Below are 13,154 nucleotides of genomic sequence, written 5' to 3'. Positions count from 1 at the left end.
TTATTTTTCCCAGCATTGATGTTGGACTGACAAGTCTATAATTATCTGGGCCATCTTGCTTATTCTGTTTTATAATACTGATATACTTCCTTTCTTCTCACTTTGTGCCAGATATTTGTGGCAAGATTTTGAGCCAGCTCTTAAAAAAACCTCTGAATGTTACATTTTATATATATATATATATATCTCCACCTTTTTGCTTGCTAGGTGCAGCATAGCTTGATTTTAGAAAATTGTTGTATAAAGTGATTATAAAACCTAATGATAATTAGTGGCAGAATGAGACTTGCAGTGTATAACACTCGTACAAGAGCTCCTCTTTGCTCTACATTTTCTGTTGTCTTGTAGCTTCCTATGCCTCACGAGTTTTTTGTGGTCTGCGCCAGAAATCAGTTAATGCTTCTTCTAGTATTTTGCCTGTGATTATTCATCAGGGCACATCTCCAGGTACCTGCCACATCCTCCTGTTTCCTTGTTCAGAAGGTCTGTGTTTACTCTACCCAGTGCGTTTGTAACAGACAAGTTTTGGGACGTGTCTTCCACCAAATGCAGGATTTCTGCTCAGGAGGCTGCGGGTTTGCTTTCCTCGGGTGTTGCCCAAGCTCATGGCGCTGAGGCATAAGCAAGCAAATGTGTGTTTTCTGCACAGTGTTTGAGTGGAGGTGTTGTGTCACACTTCTGTGCCAGACGCCTCCCCATTGCACCTCCACTTTTCCCGCCCGGTGCCTGCACCCGCTCCCGGCAGCCTCACCGCCGCGGTTAGGGTACGGCGCCGTCCCCGCTCTCGGCCAGCCAGCCTGCCTGGGTGGGGGAAGACATTTTCCAGGGATCCGTGTCAGAAGGAGCAGCGGGCCTGCCCGGCCAGGGCTCCTGCTCATGAGGGCCAGCTTTCCCCACACCTTTGTGTAAGACACATTACTGCATTTTTGCCAAATCTGATATAAATTTCCTCGAGAGACTCAGCCTGACAATTAAGGAGCACCGTACGCACTCTCACACCTGATCTATGTTATTAATTGAGGGACTATGAAATATTTAAAATCTATATGGGAATCGCGGGGACGGGGAGCAGGCGCAAGGTTGTTTGTGCTGCCTGGATGTTTGATGGTTTTGACTTCAGAGTACTTCACTGTGCATCCTTAACATTTGTTTAATGTTACCTTTGTCAATTGAACGTATTTGAACTTTTAAGGAGTTAATTGCTTTTCATGCTCTGCTAATAGCTATCTCCTTGATCTAATAGAAAACTGAACTTAATTGGGCTTGTTCCAGGGAGATTAAAAAGGTCTTTTCTGCCTATAGTATCTATGATTTAATGAAGTGGGCATGTGACTATCTCTTTTAACGTGTTCACCAAACAGAAGAGCACTTGGGTACCCGCGCTTCCCGCGAGTGGCACCTGCAGCTCGACACAGCAGCTATACAGCGGCAGCGCAATGAACGTCGCTGCTCGCCAGACGAGAGCAGGGATTTACAAGTGACCTTTAATATTTTGTGATGGGAAGTTGAACAGTCCGGCTGCGTATACGCATCTGACCCTGCTCCTGGATACATAGGCCGAAGATGGTTTTGTGCGCAAAGCCCTGCTCATTCGCAGAAGTCACTCTCGGCAGCCTCAGCCAGCGAACAGAGGAAGCTCTGGCTTTAATTACACACTTACCAAACACTAGCAAAACCACTTCAGGGGTGTTCGCTTTATCTAAATCTTGCTAAGAGTTAGCAAGAAATATATTTAAGAAAGAAAATATATTTAAGACAAGAATACCTCTAAGCACTCTTACCTAAATAAAGATAAAAGTTAGTATTTATGTCAGTGATTAATATGCGAACAGGTAAATATTGCTCCCAAACATGTCACGACAGGCCCACCTGACTAAACAGATATAGGCGCCATTTCCCTACGTGTAGGATTTCCACCCAAAGCATGAGGAATTTAGAAAAATTAGACCATAATATTCATTTGAAATCTTGGCTTACCCTAAAGAGCTCTATGAATTATTCAAAAGAAGGATTGAGGGTTGCACAACACTGTGTCACTTTTTAATGCGAGGCAGGGAAGCAGGAGGCTCCTGGAGTTTCCCATGGCTGCTAACTGAAACCCAGAGGATTTAGAAAAATTTGTGGAGAAGAAAAAAGATAAAAAAGTAACGCAAATGAAGCTCTCCAGCATGTTTTAAAGAAATACTTTTTAACAGAGATTTAAGTAACAAAAATAGTATCTGTAAATAGCCTTTGTACAAACTATTCGTAAGGTAAAAGAATACAAATACCTTGGTTTCACCTTTCAACTAAAAAAAGTCAGCATCATTTACAGTTCTTACCTGCTTTGGAAGGATCTGCATGAAATACACAGTCCTTTGTAAGGACAAAGTTCTGTAGTGCTGTTCCCTTCACGTTCATGACCCCTAGTTAGGCTTTTCTTTTCACAGCTAATTTCAGAGGGGGATAGAAAAGGGTAAGTTTTACCCAGAACGAAAGATGTCATTGAAACTAGCAATGATTTCCATCTAGCTATGAGGAAAAGAACACTTAAACCAGGAGTAAGAATACTCAGGACGTGGCTGTTTGGGAGGTGTGCAATGGAAAGCCCAGGAGATCTGTGCCAATTTTTGATTTAATTGCATCTGAGGTGCACACCACACTGAGTGATATTGCAAAAACCAGGCTCTTTCAAGATCCGCCTATTTACTTGAAAGAAGAGTGTGAGTTCTTCCTCCCCTCTCCACCTCCCTAAAAGAAAGCTAAAGCCCCCCTGCAAACCCGCAGCTAGTGACTAGTTATCCAGATTAACGCAAAAACCAGAAGAGCACTAAGGGGTTTCTATTACCCTGCTAAGTGCTGGTCCGTTGCAGGGAGCAATTCATTTTCTTATTTGAATTCCCCTGCAGTACTTCATGAAATCAGCCAGGTCTTTCCTTGCACTGTTCAAAAATGTCATTTATTATTCTGATATGCCCAACACGCCTGTTGTGAGACCCTGGCTGGCAGCCCCCTCCCACCGAGGGTGGCCGCTCCTTGCCTGGGAAGAGCATTTGGAGACCGTCGGGAAACTAATAAGCTGCTGCAGGGAGACTTGTCAGGAGTAGCCCCAGGAGCCTGTGTCCCTGCCTGTACCCTGCCCATACCACTGCCGTGCCCTGCCTGTGCCCCTGCCTGTGCCCTGCCCGTGCCCTGCCTGTGCCCCTGCCTGTGCCCCTGCCCATACCACTGCTGTGCCCTGCCTGTGCCCTGCCTGTGCCCCTGCCCGTACCCTGCCCATACCACTGCCGTGCCCTGCCTGTGCCCTACCTGTGCCCTGCCTGTGCCCTGCCTGTACCCCTGGCTGTGTCCTGCCCATACCACTGCCATGCCCTGCCCGTGCCCCTGCCTGTGCCCCTGCCTGTGCCTCCCTCCCCCCATCAGCCCTGACATGCCCGGCCAGCGAGAGCTGGCTGCGGGACCCTGCTACCGACATCCCCACCAGCAACTTCTCTGCAATGACCAAAGTCTACATTGTGATTTTGCAGGAAGTAAATTCCTGCGTTTGAAAGAGAGAGATGTGACAGCAAGCCTCAGCTGTCTCCAAGTTCACACATTTCTTGTTGCAAAGATAAGCATGATGATTTGCTGCTTAAAATGTCTTTTTCTTCTGTGTTTCAAAGGCAACTAACAAAGAAAAAGCACCCAAAAGACAGGTGAATAAATTGATATTTAAGACCTTCATATTGAAAAAGGAAGTATACCACATTTCAGGTGATATTTTTATTTGTCATTAGTGGGTTGTTTGTATTTACTACAAACTCTAAAAATAGAAGAATAGTAGGAGTCAACATTGGAAAAAAGCCTCACTCTCTTCCTTTTACTGAGGATTCCTCTACACGTAACTAGAGCAGGGTAATATTACTTAATGACAAATCTAAAATAAATTCAGATATTCCCTTTTATTAATGTTTTTACTAAAATGACCAAAATATTGATATTTGCCTTGCAAAATTGTTAGGAAAGTTTCTAAAATGAATACCAACTAGCATGCAGGGATGGAGGATTACGCACGTCGAAGGACTACTGATGACATTGCTAGTTATATGCAAAGGGAGCTTTCCAATGTAATGAACAGATAAATATATTTCCAGCATCCGATGGCTTTTTTGCAAGGAGTGTAAACTGCTTTTGTGAATGGACTTTATGGGGTTCGTGCCTGTGAATTGCACATCATCTCTGCTTCTCTCTCCTCGTACATGGACGCTCTCGTCAAACAAAGCAAGGGAGATCTTTGCCTGTCTGGGGCGTGCCGCTCAGAATTGCTTTCTACTTTTGCTCCTGCACGCATATTTCTGGGTGAGTACAAAACAACCTTCATTTAAATCTTATTTCTTACTTCCTCCATCTCGGAAAACTGCAGAGAAGTTGTGTTTTACCTCCGCTGGGTCACCTTCCTCCACCAGTTTGTATAGTGGGGAAATGCCTCCTCCTCCTCGGCATGGTGTGGTCTCTACTGGTCCGGAGTCCCCGTCCCGCTGCCTGGCTCACTCTGGTGTCTCAGTTTCTTCCTGGAGTTGGCTCCTCCTCATATCAGCAACAGCCTCCAGGAAAAAATCTATTGACATCTACACGAGGCTCTTTTTCACTCTATTATTTCCTCTTCTCTCGCGCAATCTTATGACCTGCACAAGCTTTCAGTGTTGTATTTTTTATTGCCTTCTTATGTGTGTATCGTGACTCAGTAAGTTTGCTGTAAGGTTTAAAGACAATCACATTTGTCTGTGAAACTGGAGCTTCCTGTGTTTATTCACCTGTGGATGAGAGAGAGATGCCTCGCAGTCCTGCTCTGTTGCAGGTCCCCTCTCACGTTGGCTTCTTCTGCAAAGCACCTCAGTACCGTGCTGGGCTCCAATTCTCCCATATTCCACATCTACCAACACATATTCCTTTTGCCCCCTTTGTAATAAATGATGCATAATACCTTCCCCTAAACTTAATTATGATTTAACTTAAAAGTATTTTTTCCCCCCGTTACAATCAAACCCTCTGTAGGATTAACTTCTTGCAAGTCTCCCGGGACAAGCCTTGGTGCTGAGGCCTTGCAATGCAAGACAGAGCTCAGGCAATATTGCGTTACAGGGCTACAAACTTCAGAGAAAGTCTGCAGTGGGTCTTCAGTGCAGTAATTAGTGTCGTTTTCAAAGCACTAGGTATCCTCTTCCAGCAGACTCGTTCACCTCACAGCATCAGCCCGTGCATGGCCAGCAATTCCCTCTCCCGTGATGTGAGGTTCACCACAGGCTTGTCCTCTGCAGTTTCGTCTGGGTGCTGGTACTCCCTGTATCCCTTCGCTTCTGTGATTTCTCACCCAATTTCATGCCTGTTCTCTCCTAAACAAATATTTATTGTGCTGTCTCTCTCCTACGATTCATCATAACGCTGTGCTTGTAGTCTTCCATTTTATAAAGTCACTGGGGAGGAAGATGGTGTGGAAGAGGACACTCCAACCAGAAATGAACGTATGTTGAATTGAATTGATTATCCTTTAGCTATGGACAAGGACACACTAGGGAGAAGAAAAAGAGATCTGAAGCTTGAAAAGTGTTTAATGAGACACAGTTTCCTGGGCTACCTCATTTCCAAGCATTGTACATGGCAATTATTGCTCTGATTTCATCCTGGAGAGGGAGACGGTGTCCCTCCTCCTCCGAAGCCAAAGCCCGCCAAAGCTGGGGTGCCAATTCTGTTTTCCCTCTGCTAATGCTCCACAAAGAAGAGAAATTTGGGTAAGAGCCACCGACATCTTCTGACTGCCTGCCTAGGTGTGGTGGTTGACTGCGTGTGCACCTCTGCCTCTTAAATTTGCCAAAGTAAAATGCACCTTTCTGGCGGTCTGATAGCAGCAGCCAAATGAACATTCCTGCCTTCATTCACTGTGGGCTTCAGTTGTGACTTTTGAAATGAGTCTGGGTGAGCCTCGAGCTGGTGTAGTCTGAGGAGGACACCAGTCACCTCGGAGGGAGGCCCCAGACACGCCACCAGCTCCTCAACACAAGGTGCTCACAACATGATTTGTTGCAGCATTAATTCTGTTCTAAGGACACCAGAGGTTTATAAGCATGTTATTGCTAAGTATGTAATTCCCCTTGTAGGCTTTAGGCTGAAGTCCAAAGCCATGTATGTACAGTTAACGTTTGAATTCACGGCTCAACATTCCAAGACCACAGATATGACTGAACAAGTAATAAATGAATAAATGCACATGTACATGTAACACGCACCCAAAATTTATCTGTCGCTGAAGATTCCCGTGCAAGGTATTTATAACTGGGCAGTAGGTGCTATCACCCAATCCTGAGCAATATTCACACCTTAATCCTGAGCTGCTGTCGTCTTCTCCTGACCTGGAGTTCAGCACGGTTCAAAGACCGAGGTGTAGAAGCAGCAGCAAGGTGTGAGACGTCACCCCATGAGTGGCACAGGCAACAGGCTGGCCCCACCTGCTGGCAGCACCAGCACTGCTGACCAGGGCTGGGCAAGTGCATGTGAGAGAGGCGAAACGCATCTTTTCCTCCGCCGCTTCGAAGCCAGAAGCACTGGGCCTGGCAGAGCTCGTCTGTTTGGTGAGCCGGTTGAGCGAAACAGAAAGCATCATCCAGGTGTAACACTGACCACTGCAAACTGCTCTTGACTTGACTGGAAAAGCCCGTCGTGCACAAATGTAGGAGCAAACCCACTTCTGATGTGTGGGAACCCCCCCAGAATAGTTGAACCAGAAAAATCTGCAATGGATCTGCAGTTTATGGAGAACAGAAAAGAACAGCTATGCCTACGACTCCTGGAGACAATATGAGAAGGTCAAATATACCAAGCCTCTTTGGGAATGCAGTCAGGTCCCCTCTCTCAAGAACCCACCATGCATCTTACAAACCATTTCCAGCCTTCCAGTCCAGAGCAGAACAACAAGGGAAGCAGCAGCTGCAAGCAGTGCTGGGCGCTGGGCAGAAGCCCTCACTGACATCCCTGCATGGCATCGGTGGCCTTTGGTGACAGCCCCAGTGCCACCATGGCCACGCTGCAGGTGCCAGGCCAGGACACAGGCTGCTGCTGCCCACCCATGCGCCACGGCAGGTACAGCTGGTGCAGGGGGTCTAGCATTGCCTGTGCCCTCCCTGCAGGGACTATGTTTCCCAAGACGTAAACCCCTACCAACATTAGGAAAAGCTTTCTTTTTTGATGAAAATCTTGGCACCAAAAATAAGGCTGTTTCTGCAAATGTAAGGAAATGTGCCAGAGACACAACCTCAAGCCCTGAACTGTGCTAAGGACTTTGATTTTTCACCTGGGAGGAGTTCCACCACGGCAAGAAGCAGTACAAACACCTGAAATGGAAAAGGCTAGCTGCGAGCCCGGCAGGTCCTGCAGTCTGCAGCCCGTGTGGTTTGTGCCTGCCCAGCTGCCTGTGCCAGTGGGACCAAGCAAGCGCACAGGGCTGTGCTGTGCTGGGGAGCCGGCTCCGGTGGGACCTGTCCCAGCCCCACAGCCCTGGCCATGGGGTTTGCTGCCCTGCAGCCAGCAGCTTGGCAAAACAGCCCCGTAGGAGGAAGAGCACTGGTGATCTGCACTCCTCAGCCAAGTCCCTTCTTTACTGGCAGCGGAACTGTGATTTCAGGTAAGTCTGTACACTGATTCACTCCATCGCCCCATAAGCTGATGCTCTCGACATCCTGGTGAAACACCTTTAAGATAATGTCCTGCAAATGTGAGGGCAGCTCTCTAGATGCCTCCCGGCTTCCCCTTCCCGCTGCTGCTGGGAGCCCTGCTCTGCTTTTTGGAGTTTGCCCTTGTGGCAGGCAGATCCCGCAGGGCAGCTGTGTACGATAAACACAGGGATGAAATCCGAAAAGCATCCTCCCGGCTCAGCGGCTGTTCAGACAGACATGCCCGTGCGTGAAGGTTGCACAGTCCTCTTGCCCTCACCCTGCAGACTCACAGTTCCAGTTCGCAGTTACCAAATGGACTTGTGATGAACGGAAAAATCAATAGCCTGTGCAGCCAGCATGCCGGGCTCGCCGTGCAGCCAGGGGTTTCCATTACAGTAGCACCCTGGTATATAAATAGGCTGCTCCGGGGAGGTAAATTCACAGGACAGCAAGGGACTTCTTTGGAAGCAAATGATTAATGCTGGATGTGGCCATGGAGTTCAAGATGTGCCTCCGCAAAGCCGAATCTCAGGGCAGTTAGCAGCAGGAGGATGCCTTCGTCGCTCTGGGCTGCTGCTCCTGTCTCTGCAGAGCAAGCTGCAGGGAAGCTCCAACGAGAAGAAAACCTGTGCCACTCACTTCCCATTTCGTCTTCTCAAACTAACACAAATTCTCTTATAATTTCCTATCTAATTTGAGAAACTGAGGAACAGCTCAGAAAATCTTTGCGGCAAAAGAAATATCACACCAGCATTCCCAGCAACCCCCTCAGCTCCTCCAATACCAGCTCGTCTCCTCTGAGGATGGTTGCTACAGGAAAGCGGATGTTCAGCAGCACTTGCACGGGAACACACCCCGGCGCCGCGAGGGACGGTGCCACCGCCGTGCCACCTGCCCTGCGGTCTTCCAGGAGAGGCAGCCTGTTTCGGGATCCTGGGACACCGTTACTGAGGTTAAAGCACACACAGATGGCAACAGTCAGGCCATTTGCAAAAATGCAAGAGGAGGTGATGCGGAGCTCAGGAGTTTCCCCGTGTCTGCCCATCGGAGCAGCGGAGTAAACAAACCGTGTCTGCTGAGCCGTGTCCTGGGCCGTGGCTTCCTCCTGCGGTGGGCACAGCTTCCCCTGGCACGGGTTTGCCAGGTGCAGGGGAGGGTCCCCACACCGCGCCACCTCCCCGTGTCAGTGCCCGACAGCAGCTGCCCAGTTCTGTGGCAGCGGCCGGCCGAGCGATGCGGGAGGGGTCTCTGGGGTCTCCTCCCCAGCTGGGTTACTGCACCTGAGCCACCCCAGGGCTCCGTCCCACTCCTGCCCTGGGGGTCTCGCATGTCCCCCGCGGGTGCTCACAGCCCAGGGGGATGGCTGTCCTGGCGATCCTGTCTTCCCCAGGGGAACAGCAGCCCCCACCCGTGTTCCCTCTTACCATGCGCGTCCCAATGCTGCCGGTGCCTGCACGGTGCTGTGGCTCCTTGCACCTCTCCTGGGCTGTGGGTGACACGAGAGTCACAGCCCTTTTGGGAAACACGTCACACTGCTGTTTATTTAATGATTCCTGCTGCCATTCTTAGGCTTTCTCCATCCTTTTGCCTTTGCAGTTGGACTCGATGATCTGAAACGTCTTTTCCAACCTAAATGATTCTATGATTCTGTGATGGGGAAGGGTGTTTTATAAGTTTAGCTGGGGGTCTCTGAGGTTTGATGCTTGGAATATTTGACTATGGAAAGCGGCTGATAAAATGCATTCAGGTGTGTAACTGTGTTGTGTCCCCAGCATAACTTTGAATGTCAACTGCTGTGGCAGAGCACTGCATCTCTCCCTTTATAACGTGGAGGAAAAATGCCTGCAATCCCAGAGGCTTAAAATCCCATCTTTTTTTGCAAGGACTCCGAGTACTTCAGTGTAATTCTTCTCTTGTTTCTCCAGAGATGGGCAATTGTATGGTCCATTACGAAGATGCTTAAGCAAGTGTTTACAGTGAAAAAGAGCACTTTATAAAACTTAAAGGTTAAAAAATAGTTGCAGGGTTTTAATCTCCTTGTAAAGGTGATGATCACTATACATTTTACCCCTGACTTATACTTTCTTTAAAGATAAAGCTATACAGACAAGGTGGTAAAGCATGAAAAAAGCATTTCTAAGAAACACTGGTTTAAAAAGTAATGGTAAAATACATAAGCAAGCAAACAAACCTCCATGGCTTATTACATGACTTAACTATAGGAAAAGGAGTAAATGTGGAATAGACTACTAAAAGTTTACAAAAAATATTTTCAGATGGAAAGAACGGTAACAAATTTGCACATCTGCATTTTATTGGTAGATTTTTGTGTATAAGAATAATAGGCTATTGGTGAATTATATTTAATATGAATCCTAATAACCAATAAAAGGTGAGGAAGAAAACCACTGCTACTATACAAAAAGTCAGAACACCCAATCCGGGTGTTATTTTTTGGCAATGTGAGTGTCTTTCCCAGAGCACTACGAACTCTAACCTGGCTGATTACGTTACACCTTTGTAAATTGTCCTCTGAGTTTGAATACATAATTTTTGCTTCTCTGCCTAAGCAGGGCTGCTGTTGGCCCAACAGCTTAGGCAGGCACGATGTACCAGCCAGGGCTGGAGGAGCTCCCCGTGCCCGGGCATCCACGAGCGGCTCAGCCTGCGGAGCAGAGGGAAGGGCCCCAGTGCCCCGTGCACAGCACCGCAGGGTGGGCGCGGGAGCCCGCCTCTGAGACGGCCGCGGTGCGATCGATTGGTCACTGCTGAAAATGCTGGAAATCCCTGGAATCCCTGACGAGTAGGGCAGGTAACACCTGGGGAAGGAGCTCGGTTGCCTCTGGTCTGTCCGCACCCAAAGGCAGGGAAGATGAGCAGGGTGATTTCACTCTCTGGTTTGCTGCAATAGCCTCCAAATATTGCCTGAGACCAGAAGGAGAAGAAAAAGTGAGAGTAAATAAGAGACAACCTGAGGCAACAATGCCCCTCGTTGCCTGCCAAGGGATCGGCTCTGCATTAGCCACCCGCAGGAAGCAGCCTCCGGTGGCAGTGCCCTCGGCACGGCCCGTCCCCAGGCAGGGCATCCTCCTCCCCATCCCGCCCCACAGGACACGCTGCCTCCTGATGGCCCCCGGTCCTGGTGTGGAGCAGAGGTGCAAGGTAGTTTCAGGAGTATAAACTCAAAATTTGTTAAGGGTCCAAAAAAAGGATTAGTCAGAAGATGAAGGGAGCTGGGTCCCTTCGTCTCAGCTGGTGTGTCTAAGGATCTGTGTAAAAACAGCACGCGGGTGGGGGAGGATTCACAGCCCTCAGTGTAAAAATAAGAAAAAAACCCAGAAAGTCCTAATAGGACTACTCAGAAGCTCTTTTAAGGGTAGTTTATAGGCTCAGACAGCTGGTGTGGATTTTTGCGGGCCAGCAACTGTGCATTAGGGCTACTAGGGCAGTTAAAGCCAGTCCAGCTCACAGCGCTTGACTTTATTTCATCATAAGAAAATACCAGGACTACTAAATCTGAAATGCAGAAGATTAACAACCAATCCCCCTTTCAAATGTAACGAATCAGAGGAATTATGGTTTCCTCTTATTTGTACAATGATCAGAGGAAGAAGCAACACCCTCACATATCAAATGAGTACATGGAAGCGTCTGCCCCAATCTCTTTTGCTGTAAATCTCTGAGTGGTGTGTTCCTGGCTTCTCTGTTGAAAATACAGCTCACTGTTGCCACGGAGCACAGAAGAAGCTCCAACGTTGCTAAGTGAAGGTTGGTAGAGCAATCTCAGCCTAATGATTTAGGAAGTGGTATTCCCCGACTAGATGTCAGTCATGTTAAAGAGGACTTTATGATGCCTCTGACAACCTTTAAAGCTTTGTTTGCCTACCCTACAGAAAAGCAAGGTAACTGGGCAATTTTTATTTTACTTTTGCTGTCATTATTTTATTTACACTGCCAGTATTGAGGGGCTGGATTTATGAGAAAAGCTTATGAAGCTTTGGACTCCTCAGCAGCAGCCTCTTAGGCTGTGCTGCTGCTCTGAGCTCTGGGCAGAGGCTCTGCTGTCCCTACGAGAGCCGGCACAACTTCTTTCCAACCCGAGAGTAAGTCTTGAGGTCAGTGGCTTTGTTAGGTCACTAGTTCTGGTACCCAAAGTGCTTGGTATCTCCTGAGACACAATTCTTTTCTAGATATACAGTTTATATCATCAGTTAAGTGCTTCCGTATTTAGATCTTGTTCTGAAATGTCCTCGTCCGTGAAATGTGTTTTCCTCAGGACAGATTTGCACCAGATTAAAGAAGCCAATGCTCTCAGTGGGCAACAGATTATCTTGTAAAACCTCTCTAGTGGGGGACCCTGGAAGCATGCCATCTCCAGAAGGCAGCCTTGTTGATCCAGAAAACAGATTAGCCTAATGTCTTTGAGAACGTGGTGCTCCACGGGACAGGCGGGGCAGGCAGGGCAGGCAGGGCAGGCAGGGCAGGAGCCAGCTCCAGCACTCACTGCAACTCGGGTGGGAAAACCAGGCGCGAGGTGGGAGAGGAGGACCAGGCGTGCGAGCAGAGCCAGGGCTGCCAAGCGCCTGGCAACGTCTCGCTCCCTCCGCGCTTTGCCGGCAAGGAATCTGGGAGGTGGCTGGTGAAAGATGGTGGCGGAGCACGGGTGAGCCAGCCGCGGTGCGGGACGGACAAGCCAGGCCGTGCAGGCAGGAGCCTCGACAGCCCATCAGCTGCAGCCAGCTGGGCATGGGGAGAGCTGCGGCACCTGGCTCCCACGCCGGTCCCCGCTGTCACCCCTCGCAGCCGGGGCAGTCGTCTTCTCTCCCGTGCCGTCATCTTCTCACCCGTGCCGCCTGCAGACACCAAAATGCAGTGGCAGTGTCCGTCCGTGCCTTTGCCCACTGGTCTTATTGCAGACAAAGGGTGGAAGACATGGAAAGTAGCGTGGCTTTGGTCAGCAGCGCCCTTTAAAGCCTCTGGAGGTCTGCAGTCGAAGCACAGCGGCGACGAGGGCTTTACGTCGGTGTGCAGGCAGCGTTGCCCTGTCGCCCCGACAGAGATGTGAGCGCCAGGTCAGAGACAGCGGGTCTTCGGCAGCTTTCAGGGAGGGAAATGATGGTGCTTTTGTCCCCTTGTCCTTGTGTATGAGCTAGTTACAGGGACTGCTTTTAGAGAAAATGCCTGTCAGCAGCTCCGATATCACTTGCTGTATGTTTTGATGCCCCGTGTGGTCCTAATTGGTTTCACAGGTATCTTACACAAAATTACCTGTCTTAGTGACGCTGGAAATAAAAATGTGCAAAACTTTTGCAGCAAGAAAGAGAATGATGGATTACAAGCTTCCTTTTGCTGTGCAATTACCTGAAGGAACTGTGGTTTTCCTAATAATTTAGAACAATTATCCTTGTCTGTAACCTACTTTTTCCATGCTTTATCGCTCCTGTCCTAGGGTGGAAAAAGCAGTAAGCTATCCTTCTAGAATGAAATAAT

Source organism: Phalacrocorax aristotelis, chromosome 9 (assembly GCF_949628215.1).
Source record: "Phalacrocorax aristotelis chromosome 9, bGulAri2.1, whole genome shotgun sequence".
In the NCBI taxonomy this organism is placed as follows: domain Eukaryota; kingdom Metazoa; phylum Chordata; class Aves; order Suliformes; family Phalacrocoracidae; genus Phalacrocorax; species Phalacrocorax aristotelis.
The sequence above is the reverse complement of the archived record's forward strand: the minus strand, read 5'-3'. Positions refer to the sequence as shown.